Consider the following 27,184-nt stretch of genomic DNA (forward strand, 5'->3'; position numbering starts at 1 on the left):
TGTGCAACTTTCTGAAGCAAATCTTCCAATGCAGGAAATATTTCTCCATTTTTGGAGCTGGATCTTGTCTGGACCACCTTCAGCCATTTCTTATTCTGGAAGATTTACTTCTGGAAAACAACCAGACTACTTTGAAACAGGTGTACTGATGCATTCAAAAGAAAATCCTAACATTCTGATGTTCCCCAAAATATTCCATGTTCAAGTTTTGCACATCCCTACTAATGGATGAATCAGAATATTGTTATCCACCAGTTTGTACCTCATGAAGGCTATCTTAATAAAGCAGGCATAAACAATGCATATTTTATTATTTAAATGGTTATGGAGATAAATCTTTACTTAAATGTTTATTCATAGGCAAATTTCCATGTACTTTTTAAAGATTAGAAATTATTTGGGCATAGAACAAGCCCCTGCAACTGTCATTTCACTTTTCTACTACTCTTAGGTTGTCAAAAAACTGTTTAATGGTTCTACAGCACTTCTCAGTTTGGTCCAGTATTTAAAGGTGTTAGATTAGGAGTGGGGAAACCTGATTTCTACTCCTGCTTTAAGCATGGAAGCCAGCTACTGACTTTGGGCCAGTCACTTTCTCTCAGCCCTTTACAGAAACAATGGCAAAGCACTTCTGAAAATGTTGCCAAGAATGTTAAGACTGACTTGAAGGCACAACAATAAAATAAATTTAAACAAACACCTTATAAACTTATTTCTATATCACAGCTCCCAAACCTGGGCTGCAAGTATTCATATGACCACCAGATGGGAAAAAATATACTGAAAATCTGTCTCTTTGCCCCCCTCTAGTGGTTTCCTGTAGTTCTGTAACCCAGATACAGAATTCAGTTATTGTAGGAAAGAGTGTAAGAGAGCTTCACTTCAGATAATGGACAGCTGCTGCCAGTCGTGTGGAAAAATTCTGGATTATGGCAGGCTTAGGCAGACTTTGGGCCATTTAGTCCTTTGAGAAATGAGGCTGTCTCATGAAAAAAAAAAAATGAAAAGCATCTGTTTCAATTCTCTTATTTGCTGATGATGAACCAATCTTCTCTACGGTGCCAGTGGGCCTAAGATGGAGCCCTTTCTGCCTATTTTAGAAAGGAAAGACAAGTCATCAACTACCACCAAACAAAAGTACTAATTTTATCCCAAAGGCCTCACATTCATCATCATTTTTGGACAATCAGCAAGTCCAGTATCAATTAAATTCAATCATTTAATGACCTGGTACTGGCTTTGACAATCTGGTAAGAATAAAGATCATTGCCTGAGCCCACAAATGTTATTTTGTGCTAAACCAATCTCAGTGACAATAATAAAGAACCTGTTGTAATAAAAATAATCAGAGCAAAGGTCATCAGCCAGTTAGTATATTGAGCACAGTAATTACTATCACTTAATCCTTCTTGAAACTGTTTGATCCAAATTTCTAACAACATTATTGGGTTTCCACAATGATATAGAAATCCCTGATGAGATTGGAATCTGGCCTAATCTCCACTGAAACATGCATGTGCTTTTGTCATCTGAAATTTTGGTTTAGGATTTTTTTTTTTTAAATGACAGCTTCTCAGCCTCTCTGACTTTATTTTTCACCATGGAAGATGTGTATTGACCTTGATATATTATTTTATGGTTTAGCAGTTCAGTTTCAACTGATGTTGGAAGAACCTTAAAAGGTTGAAGCAACAGACTCTTGGCAATCATGTTCACAAACATCTAAGTACTTCCCCCATTTTAAATATGAATGGCGTGTTTGGAACACTCTCTTCGTGCCATTTATCTAGCCGGTGCCTTATACTAAACTCATAAGTTCTTACACTCACTAGATTCAAGGTTTTGTCTTCTTCACTGGAGGAGAGATTTAACAATATTCCAGTGCAGAAGTGACTTTGTCAGTGCCTATTGGGGAAAATATGGAGAACCAGTTTGGTGTAGTGGTTAAGGCTACAAACTGGAAGACCATCAGTTCTAGTCCTGCCTTAGGCACGAAGCCAGCTGGGTGACCTTGGGCCAGTCACTTTCTCTCAGCTCTAGGAAGGAGGCAATGGCAAACCACTTCTGAAAAACCTTGCCAAGAAAATTGCACAGACTTATCCAGGCAGTGGCCAGGAGTAAAAAAAACAAAACACAACAAAACAAAAAACAAAAAACTGACTCAAAGGCACACGTACACAGACATACACACACCAAAAATAAAAATAAAAATTGGGAAAATAGAGCAGTCTTACACATGTTCCTGTGCTGTTCTTTCTACTCACCATGGCAAGAGGCCCTAATAATGTCTTTCCTAATTAACAGCCATGGTAGAATACCCTCCTTCTATTAATCCACAGGTCACCTGTGAACTCCAGAAAAATTACCAAATTCTGATGTTTAATAGCACTGTTTCCTTGATAAACTTATTCACTATCTTTTATTGTAATTGTACAGTTTCTTGTGTCAGATTAATTATAAACATAGGGATTGTCCCCCTTTTCTATGTGCCTTTTGGTCTTCATCTATAAACCAAATTAACTAAACTAAGCTAAATACAAAAATGGTTGTCCTGTTGAGCAAGGCCAGACATAAAATTCAATTGATCAGAAAATAAATGTTTGTGGTTGGTCTTTCTTCCCCATCACACTTTTCAAGTCCCCACCAGCTGCTGCTGTTGTCATCATCCTTGGCAACCGAGTACATTTCCAAATAAAGCCATCATCATGGCTACTATCCCCCATCATTTTATTTCCAAAGAATATGTTTAGGATTTGCCTGGGCTCAAAAGTATTCCTGAAAATCTAGGCTGATGCTTAATTTTGCAGCATACAGGCAAGATAGCATGTCTTTATTATTTTGTTTTTGCAGTTAATTTGCAGGTGGAAGATGTGAATCTGGAGAATCTAGAGAAGTGTTACATTAAAAACAAACAAGCAAACAAACAAACACTTTCTCACCCTATCATCATCATCACTACCACCTTGGCCAGGTTTCAACTATAACTTCAGGAATATCACATGGAGAACGTCATCAGTATCTAGAGAATAGCGTAGGGAAACATATATGTCTTTCACAGGACAAGAACATTTTCTCCAAAATAGACACTTAGTTGCAGCTGGTGTCACCACAGGGGCAGCTGGTAATTCTTGCAGTTTCCTCTTATGCAGTTCCCTTCTCATTTCGAGGGCATGCTATGGAAGAGATCTCTTTTTAAAGTAGCAACCATTTGTACGTTCCAACTAGGCAAAGAGTTTGAACTATATTCCTCGTCAGTCCCATTTCCTACAAAGTAACTTTGCAAAAAGTGGTAAATGGCCAATTAAAATGCAGTAATCACATAATAGCTGTACTGTAATCATATATAATCATACACATGCCTCCATTATGTCCAACACAAAGGCTCTCTCTTATGCTAGTCAGTAGGGTTCCTGCTCAGCAAAGAAAAAGAAAAATCTCCTTCTAGTCAAGTTCATCTTTTGGCTGACTATATGGAACCTTTGTGAAGTTTTCTTGGCACAAATATGGAAATGTATTTATTTATTTTTTATTTATGTTTATTTATTTATATTTTGAATTTAGACACTGCCCATCTCACGAGGAATCTCTGATTTGCCACTGCCTTCTTCCATTATTATTATTATTATTATTATTATTATTATTATTATTATTATTCCTCATAGTCCTGGGATATTCAGTTGTCTCTGTTTAATTTTTGGATATAAAAGATCTTAATAATCACATGGTACTTGAGTGTGCCTACTGACAGCAATGAAAAGAACATTCCTTCAGCGTGAAAGTCAAAAGGGAAATGGCAGATTAGTGGCAGAATCAAGTAATGAGAGAGACATTTCTAGATAACCTGAATGAAAATATCTCTCTCCACTGGAAGAAGTGTTCATTACGGCTCACTGAAGGAGGCAATGCTAAAGGCAGATCAATGCACACACACACACACGTGTGTGTGTGTGTGTATGTGTATATATATATATATTTGTGTTCCTTCTATGTAGGGGGCAGAATGGAAAGTTCTTGCTTTTATTCCTCCAAAGTTGTTGCAAGATTGACTATATGAACCCTCTACCAACAATATGGAGTTTTTCAGTTCAGTGTTTCAGTGTTTCAGTCATTCAGTCATGCCTTCTTCCCCAAAGCTTCAGTCCACTGGCCCTTCCACCCACTTTCTATTTCTTCTGCAGGAACAAGTCAAGGTTTCTCCCATTTAGGCTGTACAGTATATGACCCCCTCCCCCTCCCTTTGGACTGTTCTCCTGAATTTGTGTTGGCTTGTTTATTTGTTTGTACTTCTCCAAACTTCTCCCCACCCCAAATTTGCTGATCATCTCCCCCTAGACATAACATTTTAGCTATATAAGGAAATGTACCATCTCTAATCAAAGAAAAGAGGGAATTGTGTTATTGCCTCCCTGTATTTTCCTTTCATTTATTAATAACCATTTTTACTTCAGCATGAATAAAAGAAATCCTAAGAGAAACAAGAGAAGCCTCCACTTTCACCGAGTAAAGAATCTTCAGTCCAAATTATTATTTGCAAGATAGGAACCATATGGTCTACTCCCTTTTTAATCAGGAATTGGCATACAGAAATTGCTTCCTTAACCACAACTACATTGGCAAAGGACAACAAGCAACAAAGATTTTATCAAAGAATTCTTGCTGTGTGTTGGGCATCAGTCAGGCTCTTTATAGCACTGACAAGAGAGCTGAGAAGTATCAACAAGAACCAGAAAGTAAATGAGATCCCTTCTTCTACAGGCTATTTAACAGTGCTCGAGGTTTTGTATAAACCTGCTTATATACAGCCTGATATGGTGTTGCAGCTGACAGCTTACAAACGCAATACACAGTAAAAGAAACGTAATTACCCTTTGCATCAGTCTCCACTTACGAAACTATGCCTGTCAGTGCTGAGCTCAAATATTTCATGATATTGTTCCTCCCACCTTAAGAAAAGTTCAGAGATCTTTCATAGAAAATCAAGGCAATGTGGTCAGATTTCCTCTGAATATTCACTACATAGTTGCCATGTTACCATCCAGAATGATTCACAGTTGCAAGGCATTTGGCCTAGGTTCTTAACAACTCAATCCTGTTTTTAAAGGAAAAAAGGTTGCTGCGCTACTGCCATGCCAATGGCGAGACCCATTTTTGATTAACCATTGTATAATTTCTATTTCCACAGAAAATAGATTCATGCATTTATATAATATTAATATGTCTATATAGTTTTCTCACATGTGTGCATGTGTGTGTGTGTATTTGTGTGCTTCATCTCCACAGCAACCCCACAACCGGTTTCACTATGAGATAGTGATAAGTCCAAAGTCACATGGACTTTCAATCTTGCCCTGCTCTCACAATGTCTGATCACATGACATCAAGTTGATGTAGAAACTTAGCAACCATATGGATAGACCCCTCTGGAATATTGCAACCTGGTTACTGTACCAAGTGCTATTCTGTGGTGTGTTTTTTGACTGCTGGTTCCTTTTCTGATAATAGTTGATCATTTTATTTCCAAATAATATGTTTAGGCTTTGTCTGGGGCTCAGAAGTATTAATGAAAATCCAGGCTGATGGTTAGTTCTGCAGCATACAGGCAAGAAGATAGCATTCTTTATTATTTTGTTTTTGCAGTTAATTTGCAGCTGGAAGATGTGAATCTGGAGAATTAATGTGTTACACTATAAACAAACAAACAAACTCTCATCCTATCACCAACACCACCATCCCAGCCATGTTTCAAATATAACTTCAGGAATAACACATGGAGAACTTCATTCGCATCTGGAGAATGGTGTAGCAAAACAGAAATGAACAAGAACATTTCACAGGACAAGAACATTTTCCCCAAAATAGACACTTAGATGCAGCATGATATCTCCCCAGTGGCAACTATTGAAGTTTCTTTCTCTGATTTTAAAACCATGCTCAACTTCTTCCAATCTAGGTTTTCTCAATATATACAGTAGCATATAGACTGAAGAAATATGAAGAAAGTATATAGTCTTGTGGAGTCCTTGCGGTTCTCTGAGCTTGGTTCTTTTCTTGCAAACGTTTCATTACCTGGCTAGGTAACATCTTCAGTGCTAAAATGGGATGGGGTTTGCTCTCTATGTGCTGTGGCCTGCCTTGCCAGTGCTGGTGGGGGTAGGGGTTTTGTTTTGCTCCTCTGGTAGTTCTTTGATTGGCATATGTTTGCTGCTTGATTGTGTGCCTGGTGGTAACCTTTGCTTATCTGGGTGATGATTGCTAATGATTGGCTGGTGTGGGTCTTCCAGGCTGTGTGGCTGTGTTCTGGAAGTTTTGTTTCCTAACGTTTTGCCAGCATCTGTGACCGGCATCTTCAGAGGGCAGGAGCACAGACAGGAGCAGTTCCCTCTGTGCCCAGCTGGTCACAGATGCTGGCGAAACATTAGGAAACAAAACTTCCAGAACACGGCCACACAGCCTGGAAGACCCACACCAGCCATCGTATGCCGGCCATGAAAGCCTTCGACAATACATTGCTGGTGATTGTTTGCTGGTGAGGCAATCTTCAGCATCCACAAGCACCAACTAGCAGTCAGAAGACATGATGAAAATTCCTTAATCTCACAACACATGGACAGACTCAACCATAGTTTTAACTGGGAAACTGTCAGCATTTTAGACCAAGCTAAATCCAAATATGCAAGAGAATTCTTGGAAGCCGGGTATTCAGACAAGGCAGCAATTAACAGACACATAGAGATAAACAGCATCTACATACTATTCAAAAGAGACAAAAGACCAGATCGCCTCACCAATTTAAGTAACAGGGTTTTTGCTTTTCCTTGTCAAAATAATAATGAAATACCTTGGTTGCAGTTTTTCCAGTCTTAACACACCCATTCTGCATTGAGCTGATTCCCCAAAATAACATGAGAAGTTTGACTATGTATCATGGCCCCCAATAATCCTTGGGGATTAAATAAATAAATAAATACCCAATTTTAGGGGTCCCCAGCTTTATAAAAAGTATTTACCCCTTTGTTAAGCCATACCTCATGATTTCTCAAGCCCAGTAGGTGAGCATGTTTGCTTCTGACTTTGTAAATCCAGCTGCTGTTTAATTACTTAATGCAGGAGTTGTTGAATATCTCCTAGTACTTTGTCATGCATAGATGAGTCAGTCAATTGCATCAAATACTTTGACTATGACATTGGATAAACAACCTTGTGGATCATGAGGGAGTGGAGTTGCATACCTTTGAATATTCAAAAGTACACCTGAAAGTGTTGGAACTTCCCCATCCCTTTTTCTTTTCACCCTTGCATCACACTTGATAGTCAATTACGATTGGGTGGTGGGCTCAGGCAAAGGACACTATTATTAATATTATTATGGCAACAATTACATTAGATCATGGTATAGGATTGCTGTCTTCAGCAGTGCCTTTGAACATTCTGTGATTTTGCTCTTGCCTTATAGTATGAAAAGAGCAAAAGTAAAGCTGGTAATATATGGTACATTTGGAACTTTTCATCATGGAGAATAGAGCTTACAGTGGAGTAAGTCGGGTTTTTGCCCCTCAAGATGCAAAATAAAAATATTATTGTTCTGTGGCATGAGAGAATATTTGCAAGTCCAGATTCATTATTTTCTGATAGTGATACTTGGTATAGTAATGTGCTTAAGAAGCAAAACTATTCAGTGACTTTAACTTGCTGTGGTTGATGCTCTTTGGAACATCAAGACAACTCTTCCCCTCAGTGTCATTGTTTCAAAAGTCAATTTTTTAACAGAGAATTGAATTGCTAAGTAGTTTAGGACAAATAAAAAGTTTAGCCTAATTCTCCATCAAGGAAGAAAAGGTATTCCCATGGAAAAAAATGTAAACTACAAAAAACAAAATCCAAGTAAGTTCAAAATACCACTGACATCTCCCATTTATAATTAATATTTCTGTTTATAGAAGAATCCCAGCTGTTCTGAAACTTGTCGTCAAGCTGTCAGGCAGCAGACAGTTATTTTTAATGTGGTTAAATAAATGTTTTTGGCTATCATTTTTTCAAGCTTCAGAATCACTCCTAAAATAAGGAAGTAATTGTTTTGTTCTGTTCTTTTTTTAATCACTTTGTTTTTACAGGAAAGAATCAATGTATTTCAGATTAAGTCATGCCCACCAAATGGGCACTGAATGTGTTGTCACAACAGCATAGCACACAGGTAGCCCCATTAATATTATTTTAAGTACAGAATGTTCATGTATGTAAGAACAAAAATTTAAGACATGTCAACCACTTCATTTCTGGAATCCTCCCCTCAACATTAGTTCTTTATTTGGAATAGATAGATATAGATAGATGATACATAGATGGATGAGGAGGGAGAAGGAAAGTTCAGGCATTCAATGCTTTTTCATTGAACTGAAATAAAATAAGCAGGATCTGAGGCCCTTACATCACTAATGTAACATGTGTTAAGATCCTTCATGTACAATATGTCATCTAGGTATATTTTGCCTAGTAAGGTGAATGATTTGAGTATTGCTTCTTGAAGTTAAAGCACCAAACATCTCAGGATCATTTATTGTCCTCATGTCCAGATGAATCTGTAGATGAATCAGTAGATTGCAGATAGGTTACCAAGGGTGAAGTTTTACACTAAAGAAATCCCATTGCTCCAAATAGAAACTACTGGAACCAAATGTTAAAAGAATGTATGGTTGTTCAGCAAAGAGAAAGGTCTTGTTTTTACCTGAAAAATAAACTAATGGCAAATAAAGGCATTGCAAGAAGTTATGGATTTAGGTAACAGAGTCACTCCCCAGTTCAGAATGCTATATCATCTCAAAAAATATTGGGACAGGGAAAACAGAAAACATGAGATAGAGAAATGGAATGAAGTGTCCTGGAGAACATATATTTGGCTAGCACACAGCAATACTTAATATAAACCTGTTTGAAGTCTTTGATCTTTTGATTTTCAGTGCTACATGCTCTTTTCATCTGTATTCAAATATAAATGACAAAACCGTTTCTGATCTTAACACTTGGCTTGCAGATTTTCTTTTGTAAGAAAAGAAGTATGCTTTGTTCTCTACTGATTTGTGAATTCTAGAAACTAGAATTTATCCTGAAACTTTTGCTGCTAAAATTACTTACCTTTTTTAAAACTAAAAGCTAAAAGAGATCTACATGATACTTAGAATGGATGACTATATTATGGTCTTTGGGTTGTATGTTCTTTTAATGTAAATTCATTTTTAATTTTTTTCCATACTTCCTTTTTTTTTTTTAAATCACCAGTGTGAACTACAAAGAGTCTTGGGATTGCAATGGTTAATACATCAAATAAATAAATGCTCTCTCAACCAAACCAGCTGCACAATAATGACTGAAAGTGTGGATAGAGATAGCAGCAGTTATTTACATTTTTACTGCATAAAAACCTGTCCTTCAATTTTCCAAAAGTTTTATTCTCTGGAAAAAATAGGCATCTGATTTTCTTCCACATTCTCAAAGTGCTTCAAAATTTCTTAAGCATGTTTTCTACACACAAATATAGACACAGTATATATCCCATGTCTATCCCTGTCTTAACTATTCTTTGATTAGAAAATCTATAAGAAGGCTACATTTGTTGATCACAGAAGATGGTGTATGTTAAGTATGATAAGAAACCAGAGAGAAAGGATAGATGACATGAGATTTAGAACAATTGTCATCTTATCAAGAATATGTTCACTATACAAAAATGAAATAGGCATCAACAAAAGATAAAATAATATGTTTCATCACAGAATAGCAAATGGGTATTAATGATGGTTATCAAATTCTTTACAGTTATAAAAGAATCCTGGATAAAGCACTAATCAAGCAAAAGATGATATACACATACATACACATACACACACAGGCAAGTTAGTTAAGCACTTTTCTTTTTAAGATCAATACATGTTCTACAATAGAAAGATTTTTGTACTGAAAAATATTTTTAATGCAACTTCTCCTTTAGTACAGTAGTGAATAGCCAATTATGTTAATAAGTTAATCAGCAACATAGGTCAGCTATTGATGAACTACAGCTTTGAGTATCTGTCCCATGATGGGGTTCTATGAGTTAAAGGCCAGAACCAACTTGAGGATGTCCACCCTTTGTTCATTACTTCTACTGGATGTAAATTCTTCTTTTTGAGCACTTGTCTTTAGATTTTTCTGAGAAGTGTACAAATAAAGTGCTGCTGAGTGATATTTTAAAATTATATATGGGATCCAGTGTGTTATGGACGGATGTCTTCTGATTCCAAGGAGAAGATTTTGAGATGATACATCAAACTTCATAAGGATTTGGAAATTTTTCCATTCCTATTTCTACTAATGGAGGCAATTCATCTGCTGAAGGATACAACTGGGTTTCAGCCACATTTAGAACAAATACACACACACACACACACACACATAATCTCACTTTGTGAATTTATGGTAGCAAGATTTTGCAGAATCATAAAATTACAGATTTTGTATTTTGCAAGTCCCTGTTAAATGAATTAGTGGAGGATTACTGAAGTCATTGAAAACCAAATAGTATTGGATTTAAAATGCAGATTGATTGATTAATTATGTGCCATCGAGTCACTGTCAACTGTTAGTGGCCACATAGATAGAATCTCTCCATAATTATCTGTCACTAATCTGGTCTTTCCAGTCTTCCAATAGTGCACTCATTGTTGCTGTAACTGAGTCTATCCAACTTTGTTTTCCTCTAGGTCTTCACATAATGTGTCTGAAGTAGGATAATTTGAGCCTGGTCATTTGTGCCTTGAGTGAGAACTCTGGACTGATTTGTTTGATGATCCGTTGGTTTTTTCCTTGGGTATCCACGGTATTGTCAGCAGCCTTCTCCGTGTCAGGTTCAGCCTGCACCGCACGCCTAGGAACCTGCCCAGCCGCGCTTTAGTCAATTTCACCGCTCGAGCGCCAGCGCAGAAAGAGGAAATGCGAAACCGCAAGCTAATGAATGGGCCCCCTGGCGCCACTTCACTAATCTGGAGCGGATGCGGATGTGTTGTGTTAACGCCAGAGGGCCGCGGGCGCTATAGACAAAGGAGAGAGCCTCGGAGGAAGAGGAAGAGATCAGCACGCGAGGGGATGCTCCCGGCTGTGCGCGCGACAGAAGCCCCAACGAAGGCAATGACCACGCCATAGGCAACAACAGTCAAAGAAACAAGAGAACTGGGCTGAACCTGCCATTCCAGTAGAAAGGGGGGATTACAGGGGGCAATCTGCAATCTAATTTGTAATATGTAACCTAGCAACGGGGCCCGCGGGGGATTGAGACAACTATAAAGGAGTAAAGTAAATGTACCAAGCCAGTCCTGGCTTTGCTTGTGACTGCTATGTTACACATGAGTAAACCTCTCTTGTGAACCACACGTGTCACGGGAGTTTCTCTGTCGAACGGGGCAAACCTTACACTCCGAACACCCAAGTTCAAAATTTCTTCCTATCCTGCTTTTTCAAAGTCTGACTTTTGCTTCCATAGAGTGTTACAGGGAATACCATAGCTTGCACAATTCTGATTTTTGTAGGTGTGGACACATCATGACATTTGAATATCTTTTCCAAGGTCTTCATGGCTGCTCTACTAAGTGCTAGTCTGCAGCATATTTTTTGAATGCTTGTTCCTTTACTGTTGATGGTAAAACTAAAAAGTAAAAGCTATCCACCATTTTGATACCTTCTTTGTCAATTCTAAGGCTGGTTGTTCTACCTGTTGTCATTAGTTCGGCCTAAGTACAGTTGTGGTGGGTTCCCCCCCCCTTCAGGTTTAATCTTCTTCCAAACTTCTTCCAATCCAGTTTCCCATAATTAAAATGCAGAATTGTGTGTAGTTGGTTAGTTCTAATGAAGATATTTGGGATTTATTTATTTATGAACAGGTTCAGTATATACACACAACACACACACACACACACACAGAAAGAGAGAAACTACTATACTGTAGTTTTTATTCAAAATTGTTACAATTTCAAACAAATGTAGCAAACTCTAGGGAATTATAAACCTGGTGCATTTCACAAATCTTTTAAAATTCCCGTCTTTGTGGATTCTCAGTTATTTTAATACATCTTTTTTATCATGTCTTCATAATATCTGATTGCGTATATTGAAACAGGCTTGATAAATCTTCCTGGCACTGATTTTTGTCTGCTTATTATTCTAAAATGTGGTGCAGTTTTCCGTTTGATTGCTTTGGTCTTCGTAGGTGACCTTTCTATTATTCTGTAACATACATACATCTCATCAAAAATTCCAAGGTTCTTCTTTGCAGTTTTACAGTAAAAAGTAGTAATACACACCATAGACACAAAATTTGGAGAAGGATTTCTGGGGGAAAAAAATTAAAATGCCTTGCATATTTCTCAACCTTGTGGTGTTCCATACACAGTAAAGTTACAATAGATGTGCACTACTCACTAGACTTTATTATGGACCCCAATTTGAGAGAAATTTTCACAGTAACAATTTCCTTTCAATCAATCTCTCTCTCTTTAGCACTGACCTTTGAAATAAAGCAAACCCACGCACATACGCACAGAGTTAATGGAAGAATTCCAATTGATTGTTTGTCATATTAACAAAATACAACATTATTTCAGATTCTGGTAATTGTAAATTTTATACTGATTGGCACTCTGTTATTTGAACTCTTTGAACTTTTGAATACTTACATGTGGTAATAAGACTTTATTCCCATGAGCTTTAGGGGAAACATTTCAATGATTCACCTCACTGAATTTGTAATAAGAGTAACACCTTTACTATTTTTTCAGATGGTTTGCAATCTTATTATTTTTTTAACATATAGATTTAGGACATATAGATTTTGAACATATAGAATATATAAATTCACTCATTTAGGGGGAAACAATCTATATTTTGGTTTAAATGACAAGAAACAGCATCTCATATTTTGGTTCTTTCCCCCAGTCCCCCCCCAAAATCAGAACTGGAAAGGAATAAATAGAACAGCATTGGACACCTGTTTGGGAGACACATATTTAGTTTGAGTTATGAATTAATCTATACTGGGGACTTGAGAACTATGGGGTCTTGCTAAAACATAATGGAAAATGTGTGCTCTGGAGTGATATCTTATGAATGGATAAAATTAAAGGATGTGCATGCTGATAAACCTGTGGGCTTGAGACACATAGAGTAGGGAATAATCTCAAATGCATAAAAGTAAGCACATCCATGGGATAATAATGAAGAATTTAAAACTCCAAACAAAACTCTGATATCAGTAATAATGTTGTACTAAGGGAAAACCAATTGTCCATTCTTGGCATTTTATAACCGGGTAAAGATTTCCAAAGAAGGTGTGTGTGAAATGGGGATAGAAGTAAGTGTGTAAACCACACAGATAAGCTCCATTCACAGGATATTTTTTTGTAGGACTTTGCCCCTTTCCTATACTGTCATTCTGATAATGGATTTATGAGTGGAAAAATTTTGTTCTATTCATTTTTTTTTATGATATCAAAATGCTGATTTGATAAAAGAGGAAGAATTTTGTACATAGATGAAAGTGAATGGCAGAAATTATAATTTCCTTTTTATTGTTTGAGACAAACAGCAGTAGCAAAAAATGATCATATTGACAATTCAGGTGTATAATGTTGTATTCTTGGAGCAATTATGTTGTGGTTGAACATTTTTCAGATGAGAACAAAGTGTGTTTGAAAAGCTTATGCTAGCAGTCAGGTGAAAAATATAATCAATCACTTATATCTTCTTAATTACGTACCCTAGTCTTTTAAAAGGGCTTCAACACAAATTGATTTTATAGTAGGTCTTCAATAAGAAATATTTACATGCATTACTTTCTTATTCCTTGCAAACATTAAAAAAAAACATTATCTTAGGGACTATTATTCATTTTATTACATGCTTACTTTTTTTTTTTTTTAATCTAGTCAAAGACCTCCAGAGTGAACATTAAAAAATTGTTATGGACTAAATTCATTTATTTTCATATATGTTTTTTTTTTTAAAAAAAACCCTATGCCTTGAAAATTAATTTAAAAGGTTTTGTGCTATAATGCAATCAGCAGTTTTACACTTGTTGTTTACACATGTTATCAGAAATTATGGCCATCTATGGAAATTTCCCAAAATCATCTGTCAACTCAGAATTACAGTTTCAATAAAAATCGCTAAAGCCCTCTTTATACCTTACAATGCTGGGAAATCACAGATTTTAGTTTCCAAGGAAAAATAATTGGATAGGACATGGTACCATTCCAGCTAGAAACATATCCTTTCTTCACTTTAATAGTGGTCATCTAACACTTTGTGTCTGTGTGTGTATAAAACAATAGTAAAATCAAATACAATCTAAAAGAAAGAAAAAAAGAATAGAAAGAAAGAGTGGAAGGTGCAAAGGAGAAGAAAAATGTAGAAAACAGGAAAAAGAAAGAAAGAAAAGTAAGAATACAGTAAAGAAGGAGAAAAGAAATATATAAAGGAGTGACTTCCAACCTTCATCACAAGTATAAACACTCTTTGTAACTTCACCCTCTCCTAGTTTACAACCAATGATTTCATCCCATATCCCATCTCTTATCTATAGACAAATCCATAAAGCAAATATTTTCAGTCCTAGTATCAGCAGAAAGTCCATTAAGGGTTACCAGAAATTACAACATATTTTATTTTAACCTTGATCAAATAAACCATCTCTGTATTCCTTCCTTGGTGGTCATCTAACACTTCTGAAACAAACTGCTGTATTTGGTTTTTTTCATGTCCCTGAAAAAAGAGGGAAAAAAAACCCAGTTTAATTCTTTTCTTATTGCTTGGAAACCTTTAAAAATATGCACACAAAGGATTTTTCTTGAGGATAAAAAATATGAAGGCAACAAGTCATGCGTAATTCATTAACTGCTAACACAATCAAAGGGCGAGGAGATATTGGCATAACTAGCCAAATAAAGTAATTTTAAAAAAAAAACTTGTGTTGAAAGATTTGTGTTGTTATTTTATATGCCAGTAATCTACCTTCTCCATCATATACTTCCCCCTACTTACTCCTCTCCTCATATGAGGGAGAAAAAGAAATTCATTAATTGTTTATGTAAATAAGTAGAATGTGTGAAAGAAGAGCAAATATTAATTAATTTGTTTTAACTCTATAGTCTGACAGGTTTGTTTAATGTTATAATTCTTGAATAGTGTGTTACATTTAAAACTCAGTTTCTGCATTTGTTCTAAAGGAATAGGAGAAGTGCTATTTTGTAATAATACTATGTCTTTATCACTGAGATGTTGAAAGTTGATTTATCCATCAGAACACAGCTTTACGGGGACAACCAGATATGAGAACAGCTACTAATTTTTAGAAAGAAACCACAGTGGGGCTTCATCATGGGCCTCCCACATGATGTCAATTTTAATTATTAAGCTTAAGCATTCTAACTCCATCCCAACTTGAATTTTCACACTTTTCATAGAACTTTGTAATGCCATACCCTTAAATACTGGATATGTCAATGGCACCCTTGGTTATTTAAAGTTTAAATGCCAAGGTGGCTGGTGTGGGTCTTCCGGGCTGTGTGGCCGTGTTCTTGAAGTTTTGTTTCCTAATGTTTCGCCAGCACCTGTGACCGGCATCTTCAGAGTGCAGGCTCCTGTCTGTGCTCCTGCACTCTGAAGATGCCGGTCAAAGGGGCTGGAAAAACGTTAGGAAACAAAACTTCAAGAACACAGCCACACAGCCCGGAAGACCCACACCAGCCATCGTATGCCGGCCGTGAAAGCCTTCGGCAATACATTTAAATGGCAAATTTGAGACATTTAATGGCATTGTCTGATGTTCATTCATAAGTGTCCAGAGAGGGGGCAAGTGCCAAAATCTGTGCCATAATATCACAATGCACATTTTGTCCTTTTTCTGTCATTGTGATTAGCTTCAGATGCTATGTATCCATTTTTAAATAAAACACTGACATTTCCTTCATTAATACATGGATCACCATGGAGTTAATCATCAATCTTCACAGTTTTCTAAATTGTTAAAATGCAATTCTTGGCTCAGAACCCCTCCAAAATATGTAACAGTGCATGTTTAGGTTAAACATGTATATAGATGTGCATCTTATTCAATGCAAATATTATTTATTTATTTTCAGTTGCAAACTGATAAGAGAAGATAAGCTTCATGAAAAGTTGCTATTTGCATGGCAATCTGACCTTGCTTATATATAGGGTAAGAAGAATGTTAAATTTCTAAACAAGCAGTTCTATATAGGTTGCAAACAATCACAGCCTTCTAGGTTCTATGCAGTTCACAAAGTTTGTACTCTCTAGCACTGCTATGATAGATAGATAGAGAGAGAGAGAGAGAGAGAGAGAGAGAGAGAGATAGGTAGGTAGGTAGATAGGTAGATAGGTAGATAGGTAGATAGATAGGTAGATAGGTAGATAGGTAGATAGGTAGATAGGTAGATAGGTAGATAGGTAGATAGGTAGATAGGTAGACAGACAGACTTGAATCAATTTTGCCAGGTAAACATGATAAATTTAAAACTCAGAATGAGGAATTCCTGCACATGCCCTCTTACTCTCCATTTTACAATTTTTGAACACCTGATGAGGGCTTGACAAACTTCCAAAATAGATTGAACAATTTCTTTCATTGTATTGTCGAAGGCTTTCATGGCTGGAATACAATGGCTGGTGTAGGTCTTCTGGGCTGACACCAGAACAGCAGCCAATCGTTAACCCAACCCCCGACACACACCCTTCAGGCATCCTTGCTGATCTCTATAAATACCCACAAAGGGTCACATCATCCTGGGCACGGAGAGAACTGCTCCTGTCTGTGCTCCTGCTCTCTGAAGATGCCGGTCACAGATGCTGGCGAAACGTTAGGAAACAAAACTTCCAGAACATGGCCACACAGCCCGGAAGACCCACACCAGCCAATTTCTTTCATTCTTTTTTCAGATCTGCTAGGAATCTGCTTCTGCCTCTTTGGGTGATTTGAAAAAAGAATGGAAAATTTTTAAAATGCATCACTTTTCTAGTGCTGTTACATGTTAATAATATCTACATTAAAATACATGCATATACAGTATAGGGTTGCATGCTTGATGTCTGACGGACTTTATTAGTATTATTTGGTTTTTACTCAGCAAGGAACAACACTGACAAGAACAAGAACAAACAAAAAGAATCACATCTTTGGTGTGTGTGTGTGTGTGTTTGCGGGGGTTGAGTTTCAGTCAGGAACTTAGGGATTATCCTAGTATCTTCTTAAAACATAATGTGCCAATAAAGGGTTTTTTTTGTTTCTGTTTTTGTTTTTTTGTTTTTTGTTTGCAAAGCCACAGAATATAGCATATATGTATGTGTGTGTGTATCTATATCTATATCTATATCTATATCTATATCTATATCTATATCTATATCTATATCTATATCTATATCTATATCTAATCTATATCTATATCTATATCTATATCTATATCTATATCTATATCTAATCTATTGCCAAGCTGCTGTTGATATAGCAAAGACATTTAGTTCCTGTATTTTTTCCCCTTCTTTGCTATTCCATCTAATGCATCAATAATTATTGGGAAGGCTTTGAAATTACCTACTGATTTCAACTGTTTGATCTTCTCATTTTATATATATATATATATATATATATATATATATATATATGTGTGTGTGTGTGTGTGTGTGTGTGTGTATGTATGTGTGTATATACCTATATTCTTTTTTTCCTAGATTCCTAGATTCCTGCTCTTTCTAGGTATTGCCACATCCACAAAAATTGTTCTTTTCTGTTCAGTTTTTATTATGTGTATCATTTTGGCAATAATTTTTGTATGGGAAAACCCCATAAAATGTTAATATTATCATTTTCAACAATGTTCTTATTTCTGTGATCCAGCTGCATTGAGGAAACTTGGAAATTATAGTTTTTGCAGAGATACCATGCACCATCATGACTTTTGTTGTTTAGTCGTTAAGTCGTGTCCGACTCTTCGTGACCCCATGAACCATATTGCGCCAGGCCTTCCTGTCCTTCACTGCCTCCCTGAGTTTGCTCAGTTTCATGCTCATTGCTTCAATGATGCTATCTAACCATCTCATCCTCTGCCGTCCTCTTCTCCTTTTGCCTTCAATCTTTCCCAGCATCAGGGTCTTCTCCAAAGAGATCTCTCTTCGCATTAGGTGACCAAAGTATCTGAGCTTGAGCTTCATTATCAGTCCTTCCAATGAACAATCAGGGTTAATTTCCTTTAAGATTGACTGGTTTGACCTCCTAGCAGTCCAGGGGACTCTCAAGAGTCTTCTCCAGCACCACAGTTCAAAGGCATCAATTCTTCGGCGCTCGGCCTTTTTTATGGTCCAGCTCTCACAGCCATACATTACTACTGGAATCATGACTATAATAATTAATTAATTAGTTTCATCTTTTTAGGATTGGCTCCATCATCATCATCATCACCATCAAGAATGTTTATTATATAGTGAAAATGTATGCATGAGCAAAATCTGAATACCTGTTCACGCAGGCTTGACAATACCATGTTATTATTTCTATAGATGAACTTTATTATCTGAAACAAAACACTTTGTGATAGGATGAGTATAATCTTTCATCTAATATTGTGATATCATGCACATGAAACTGACTGTCAATCATAGTATATTGGACACTTAAAAAAAACTTATTAAAATTATGGGTGTTTTAGCTTTTTTATTTCCAAGTAGTTCAGTTTTAGAAATAGCTCCTTTTTTTCTTTCTCATTGTTTTGATTCAGTAACTCTTAGATTGCTACTGGGATTGAAAGCAAAATATGTTATTGATTGTGATAAAAAGTTTCCCTTGTTGCTGGAATATTGTTCTTTATACCTGGTATAATAGGAGATAGACTTAAACTCCATTTGTGTTATTAAAACTAGAGCAATAACCATGTCGGCTCTGCAGAAAAGATCCACTTGTATCACCATCACTCAAAATGATGCCATTTTCCTGAAGTCATATATGGATTTAGTATTATTAGGATCCTGGTTTATGTGAAGCTAAGGTACATTAAGCTACATACAAACATATTTTTCTCCTGCTGACATTTGTACTGAATGCGGGAATGTCTGTAGGTCAGGGACAACATTCTGGGCAGAATGATTTCTCCAGAACGTGCATGTAGACAGCATGCTTTAGTAATGCATGCATAGTTGTTAGATGCAACCACAAATTGTGATTGCATAATAACAAGCATTGTAGACCAATTTTAAGCAAGCGCTGTTTAACTTCAGCAAATGGCAAGACCTGTTTTAACTGACACAGGCTGGAAAGCTTAAGCAAGGTCAGAATGGGTTTATGGGAAATTTCGAGGGAAAACCAGGGCTGGAAATGAGGTTGGGAAACCGAACTTCAGAAAAAGAAAGCAGCAAATAAATTGCCTAGTGTTGCCAACAAAGTTTCCTGGGAATGTCCATGAAATTTGCCTATTCCAAAGTATGTCTATGATTAGAGCTTGACTCAAAAAAAATCTACCTTTTCTACCTAGAATTATGTATTCTGCAGTTCAATGAAGCTTTAATCCCAAGAGTGAAAGCCTGCATCAGAAGACAAACTAGGTTCCAATTGTCTCCCTGGCCATCTTTCATGTCATAACATCCTTAAAGCTATCCATGTAAGCAGTGCTGATAGAATTCCTCCTATCAGACCACTGAAAAATCATTATTTCCTGCTGTATCAAACACAAAGGTGCAGATTATGCCTTTTTTTCTCCCTCATGGTTTCAGCAGCAGGTTCAGTTGGAGCTTTATCAGTCTGGTTTTGCCTGAGGCTTGTTGAAGATTTTCAAAATGGAACGTACTCCTCCGCCAGTGACTCAGCCTCTGCTTGAGGTTTTTTTCAAAGTATTTTACGATGCAGTGGATGAGCCCTACAAATGTCAAGCATGTCTGAACTCATTTACTGAACTTGGTAAATATCTCTTAACAACAGAGAAACAGAGAGAGTGAAAGTCCTCTTAGCCACAGATGTTTAGCCATTTCCTACTTCTCAGGAACTATTCTGGCTCTGTTCAGTAAGCAAGAGATCTGTTTTCTTTTCACACAGATAAGCTAATCTTCCCCCCTTTTAGCTTTGGTGCACAGTGTTAGTTCAAAGGTGGAATCTTTTATTTTTCTCTCTTCCCATTAATTCTACAGTGTGTAACTGCAAGTCAGCCACCTTGCTAAAGTAGCCCTGTTTTATTCTATCTGAAATTCAGGCAGCCAGCTAAAATATTTGGCAATCTGTCTGTGGTTAACTATGCAACAGCATTACAAAAAGTCTCTATTTTAGAACATTTTATTCCAGCACTTGATGCAGAAATTAATGCTGTGTAGGAGAAGCAGAAACAAACCTATAACTAAAAGTTATTCCAAGATAAGGAAACATACTTCCGCCTTTGATTTTCACTTGCACTGATAGAGTGCAACAGAGATCTGTAGATTGTATCAGGCGGATGAATTTTGGATTGTTATTACTGTAGTTGTTAAATAAACAGACCCTTAAAATAGCATATCCACAGGTTCAAGAATGTATAAGCTTTTGTATGCAACCATTCCTAAAGTTTGCCAAAACCCCATTCTTTATCTGAAGCTTTTCTGATGGAATTATTTGTTACGTAAAGCCTTCAACACAGACTTTGCAATGTATTTTTTAGTTATGCCAATTGTGGGGATTTTTTCTTGGCCTAATCCAGAATGGCCAGTTTGTTTTCTTCAAGAACAGCCAGGCAAGGCTCCAGGATCTGTGATTGTGTTTTTCCTCTCCAAAGCTTTAAAACAGATGGATGTGTTAAGCCATAGCTAGCGATATTGCATTCAGAATGCTGAAAAGAAATATTCAAAGATAAAATATTTCTGTCTCTTACAGCTTGAGAATGTTAAGGTAGGTATATCAATAGTCAGGAACAAATTTTTTTAAAAAAAACTTTTTGAAAAACCTGTAAGCCATTGCTTGGGATATTCATGGCCTAAATCACAGGCATTGTGTGCCTCTTGACACCGGGGAATTTATGTTTGGAATAGGCAAATTATTCAACTGTCTTTTCTTTCCTTATCACTAGTATGTTACTTCATTTCTGCAATAATTATGAAGGCAGCGCTATCTTAAAACAAAATGAAAATGAAGACCAAGGCTAGGATATGGATAAAAACATAGATCAAAGATACTTGTTTCCTGTATTCATACTTTATACTTGTATACAGTATAAAATATACTTTATATTTATACTGCACTTTAGAATTCCTAATATTATCAAATTATACTTATGCATGTGTTTGCTGTGAGACTGGGACTCCATTGAACACTACTACATTTTGCATTCTATTAACATTAGGATGAACTATTCCTCAAATGTACAAGAATGTGATTAAAAAAGAAAGCATGACATTGTTTTTTCTTTAATTCCCACTTTAAAAGAATCTCCCAAGCTGTACTTTTCTCTGAATTTTATTTCTTGGGTTGGTTTATGAAGTTTAGAACCTGATGGATGAATGTTGAAGAAACCACTTTTGCAAAACAAATAAGCTCATAAAACTTTTCTCATGATTTCCTACCTTATACTCTTCATGCTGCAATAGAGAAAAACAATTTCTAATTAGTCAGATTCTTGCCACTGGAGAAGATTAAATGAGAAGCATTTTTATTTCTGCATGCAAGAGACTGATATTTCATTGAATGACTTGAATCAACTAATTCAGGCCTGAAGGATCTTCCAGAAGATTCACTTGCATTAGAAACATTTGAAATGACATTGAGACAATTTTCCCCTTCCAATATGGGTATTTGTCACATCCCCCCACCTACTCCACTTTCATTTGTTTACTGAAGTTATTGTCCCTCACAGTCATTTCACCATTACACTTCTCAAAATATAGACCATTGCATAAGGTTAGAGTTAGGGTGAGGGCAAATGGTCCACTCAGGGCTATATGTCTTTTCATTATCCAAGACTGAGAAGGTATTTTGTCCTTTAGGAAACTGAAAGATTCCAACTTGTGCCTCGTTCTTTTAAAATATCAGATGAAAGGTGTTAAATTTGACAGACATTGACACATTTAGGTAGCCCTGAAGAGGTTGAAAGGAAACAAAGGAATTCTACTAAGATTAAGAATAGCAAAAGGAAATCTATATATTCTTTGTTATAGGCACACTGTTAAATCTGAGCAACTAGTAAAGTTGCTAAGTGGCAGTATATCCTATCACTACTGCCTTGGGAATGGTGGAGATGTAGCATAGCTTAGTAAGAATTATTGGTAAGCATTTTTAAGCAAGACAATCCAATTAGTCAGAGTTCAACTCATATTCAAGAGAATGTGACATGTATATAGTTGGTGTATAATAGACATCTGCAAAGTATGAGACCCTTCCCCTCCACACACACATACTAGTCATCATGCATTTTCTAGGAAACCTACTTAGGGTTAACTACCATATTTGTTCAATTTAAAACAAATGTGATGCTGAAATCTCTCTTGCAGTGTCTTTTGGCCTTCAAAATAAGCTTTTCTTTTACTGTTATCGCCTCAGGGTTCCTGAGCATTTTGGGGGAATTCTTTTGGATGGTGTTTTTGTGCTTGCTTTATCAATGGAGATAGCAGACTATTATTAGTGCTTTGCACACATTTCTGTCCTAAAATAAAGATTGGAAAAGGGCAGTCTGTTTAGTATTGATGTAGTGACATAAATAAGTCTTTGATGCTCAGTCCTTAGGGAAAAGTCTTAAAGGGTGTAAAATGGCATACAGCTTTTGTCTTCTTCCAACAGTTCTTGCATTCATTGGGATGAGGGGCTGCCTTAGTGTGGTTGCTCCTTTTCTGATGGCTGCCAGGCTCCAGGCCAAGCTCCAAGTTCTGCCCTTAAGCAATGTTGGTCTTGAGCACTCCAGCTGAGGTTCCAAGATAAGCTCCAAGCAAGAATCATATCAACATTTGCTGCTTACTGTAGGTTGCTTACTGTACCACATGGGTTGTAAATGGCCAGACTTCACTTCACTTCTGCTTTCTCATCTGCTTGCTGTCTTCTCCTTATCTCCTTCTCTCCCACATACCCACCACACACACAATGTGTTACCTTTCCCCTTTGTAGCTAAGGGCATAGACTCCCTATGGGTGTTGGCACATTCCTGAAAATGCCAGGGTGTGGCTCAAGTAGCCAAACTGATGGGACATTGAGTCTGTGCTATTTCTGAGGCTGTACATTTTTATCTTTTTGGGGGGGAAGGAATGAGCTGAGCCTAGTCTTGGGAAAGTTGGGGGAGGGGAAGTATTTCAGACTGGCTGCAGCCACTCCCAAGTGCTGACAACAGTCCTAGCTTCACTTCCTCAGAGCATGTGATGATCTATGATCAGTGCAGCCCTTGTCTGTGGTGGGGGCCTAACTGTATCCAGCCCCATGGCACAGCATACATTGCAACCAATAAAGGAAATTGAGGGTATTTCTAACCTCCCTTGGCTTATTTGCATAATTAATGCTCATTCAGCACTATACTCAATGTCCTTTTTCATACTGCCGATACATACATGAAGCTTGTCCAGAAGTCAATAACAAGTCCTGCTGTGAGAAGAACTTTGGTTTCAAGGTTTTTCCTTGTGATTTATTGTGATTTCCTAGCAATAATGACTTTATATGCTAAGTAATATGCTTTCTCCACGTTTTATGTCTTGAATAGCTTGTAAATTCACATGCTTCATATAGTTCCAATTCCACAGCCATTTCAACATTTGATCAATACAGTAGCATCAAGACATTAGCGCTGTGGAAATGCATTAGTGGCTGTTTTAACCTTCTAAAGTGTTTGAAGTGAGCAGAAACTACTAAAATATACACGACTAATATTAATCCCTGTTAATCTCTGTTGAGGGAGAAAAGTCACTCATCTGTCAAAGCACATGGGTGCTTTGTTCCAAAACAGAATGAGAAAATACCTGTCAAGAAAGGAAGAAAAAAACTATCTGGTTGACTGACCTTACAAAAAAGAAAACGACATGTTAATGGTATTGTAAAAAAGACACCGCATAAATTGTAAAATGAAATCACTTTATCAAAATCTACAGATGGGTATGAAAATTTGGCCTTCCAGTATCATTACCTTGCTTTGAATGGAAAAAGACTGAATTCATAATTACAGCACCATGGTTTAGGTATGGTGGGCTGATTTAACTGATGAATTGCATGTTTCATAGTAACTGGGATTAAGCAGTTTTCTTTTTATTCTACAAAATGATAAATGACTCAAAAACTAATTTAACAGTTTGGTGGAATATACAGTAAATGAAGAGATTAATGATTAATCAACTGAAATCTTAATGAAAGCATATGAGTTTCTGCCTTCTGAATTGCAGCACCTCACTTTGCAAGTTAATGTTTCTTCACAACTTGAAATTAAGTTTTTGTAGCCTCCTGTGCCCACCAATACATTTCACTTTATTCACTGGAGCTTACTTCCAGTAAATGTATTCAGGATTACATCTATAGAATATTATTGTCAAGGTAATTGAAAACTGCATCTTGCATAGAGTCTTTCTACCACAATTTCATTTCTCTCTCTCTCTTTTTATAACTAGAGTTCCTAAGATGCTTTGAAGATGAATCACCATTTCTCACACAGACCAAATAAAGAGGCATGGCACATTATCTGGCTTGAAATAAGAATCACTCTCACAAATTATTGAAGCACCAAGCCACAACATGAATGGTATAACTTTTCTTTTCCATTTCATATAATATAGCTTCCTATCTCATCAGTAAAGTCATAAATGGAAGGCAATGGCTCCTGTTATCTTGCTGAAGTGACAATATCTGATTTCAAGTTTTGGTTACCCTTGAGACCATTACTTGGCAGTTTAAAGTTGCTCAATTTAGCAGGCAATCCAGTGTTTCCTATCCATTCCTAGTTTCTCCAGTGTGTTTGTCTGCCTACATCACACATTAATGTTACAAAAAAGAAAACACTGTATTCACTTTTCAACCTACAGAGTTCTCTCAAATAATTTAAATCTCAAATAATTACTCGCTTAAATTACAATTATAAAATTGTACATTGCGTGTGTGTATATATACATAAAGTCATGTGAAAAAGAAAGTACACCCTCTTTGAGTTCTATGGTTTTACGTATCAGGACATAAAAAAAATCATTTGGTCCTTAGCAGTTCTCAAAAGTAGGTATATACAACCTCAGATGAACAACAGCACATGACATATTGCACCATGTCATCATTTTTTTTACAAAATAAATGTGTGTGTGTGTGGAGAAAGAGAGAGAGAGAGAGCGCTATCATCATCATCATCATCATCATCATCATCATCTAATTGATTAAGTTACAATTTGAAAAGTTAGAGATCAGTGTTCCGTTTTGTTTTGCAAAGCTCTTGATTATTTAAGGCAGCTGATCTACTTTTCTCATGACACAAGCTCACATACTGTGGTAGATTTATAGAACTCATGAGTCCATGTCAGGTACTCTGTTCAAGTGCTTGAATCCCCCAAACAATTAGAATCACATGGGAGAAGATGGGGATGAACAATAACTCTGTCTCTTTGTTATCACCACCCTCCATGAAATTGAAGAGCAAATGTTAACAGCAGAGAGTCTGCTGTGGGCTTTTGATATGATTTATAATCCTAAAATATCAGAGTTATAAATCATGCAGAACCAGCATAAGACAAGCAAACATTCATGCTTCAGCTCATGGATGATGAACAGCATGGCAGCCAAGGGAATTTACTTAGTGCTCCTCTCTCTAGACTCTCTCACATAATCATCTGGTTTTATAGAATGTCTGAAGTGGTCTAAGAAAAGGAATGGAAAATTACTACAGACAGGTGGTGACACCTAGCCAACCTTGGCTGATCTCTTGAAAATGAAAGCAAAATCCATTTGATTTTTATTTGGATGGAGACAACCAAATAGGGTAGACTTATAACTTAAAAAAAAAAGAAAAAAACCCAAAGGAAAGCAATAGAAATGGTCACATTGTTGCCAAAAAAATTCCTGGAGGTGTAACTGAGAGCCAAGTTTGACTCAAGGAAGCCTTTCACTTTAGAAATGCAGTGAATGTCATACTTCCTGACTCAAGAGCAAACTTTCTTCATCAACTTGAAATCAGTGAGTACAAGTACAGCACCGAGGATTCTGGAAATATTTTTGGGACCCATGTTTGGTTTATATAAAGAGGCATAAGTGTCTGCTGGGAGATCAAGGGAAGGCAAATGATGAAACACAATCACACAAATGCCATGACTTACAGTACCTACTCCACTTCTATCATTATTATATCATCAGGATGCAAGTACATCAGTCGCTGCATTTATGGGAACATGTTTCTCTACATGCATTAGCATTGCAATTTGCTGTGCTTGCTGCTGTAAGTGTGTAGGCCACTGGGTCACAAGTTGTTCATGAAATGAGGTGATATTTTAGAATTCACAGTTTTAAACATCATTGAAGAAGTTCTATCATGCTGTTTTTCAGGCAGATTATATTAAAGTGAAATTGGAAACTATCAAGGTTTATATTATATAGAGAAGTGACTATGAAACTGAGGGATAGCTCTGGAAAGACAGTATCACCTAGATTTACAATCTTGGACAATTGCATGGGCTTACTGTCTGCTTATGAACTGACTCTTTATTGACAAAATGGAAAGACTGATCAGCGTGATTTAGTGTGATCAGGGTTTAATGCTTAGTTTAAAAATAGGTTGTTGGTGTGTGTGTATGTGTGTGTGTGTGTATAGAGAGAGTCTCATTCTTTATTTTGTTTGTGTATGTATTTTGCTATTGAGAAAATATAGATTTTATTTTATCTTTTTTCTATGCATAAACACATACACACACATTGATATCTCTACTCAGCCCATTATGTTTACTATTTTTCAAATAGTATCTTTCTTGGGATTATAGGGAACTTAATAATTCTCTGATTTGCTGCACTGGATTTATCTTTCATTCGAATTAATTGGAAATGCTCCCATTAGCTATTCAGAGAAAAAGGAAGAGAAATAAGAAATACTGCAGTGAGGTGTGTGTGTTTCTCAGTCAAACATTGAACATATAGAGATGAATGTGCAGATCAAGAAAATAAGTCTAAGCATGATACCATCTGATAAAATGGAGTTAACTGATGAGAGAG

The sequence above is a fragment of the Python bivittatus genome, unplaced genomic scaffold (genome assembly GCF_059951505.1).
Source record: "Python bivittatus isolate LINGU-HERP-01145 unplaced genomic scaffold, Pbiv_v1 ctg000060_np1212, whole genome shotgun sequence".
NCBI lineage: Eukaryota > Metazoa > Chordata > Lepidosauria > Squamata > Pythonidae > Python > Python bivittatus.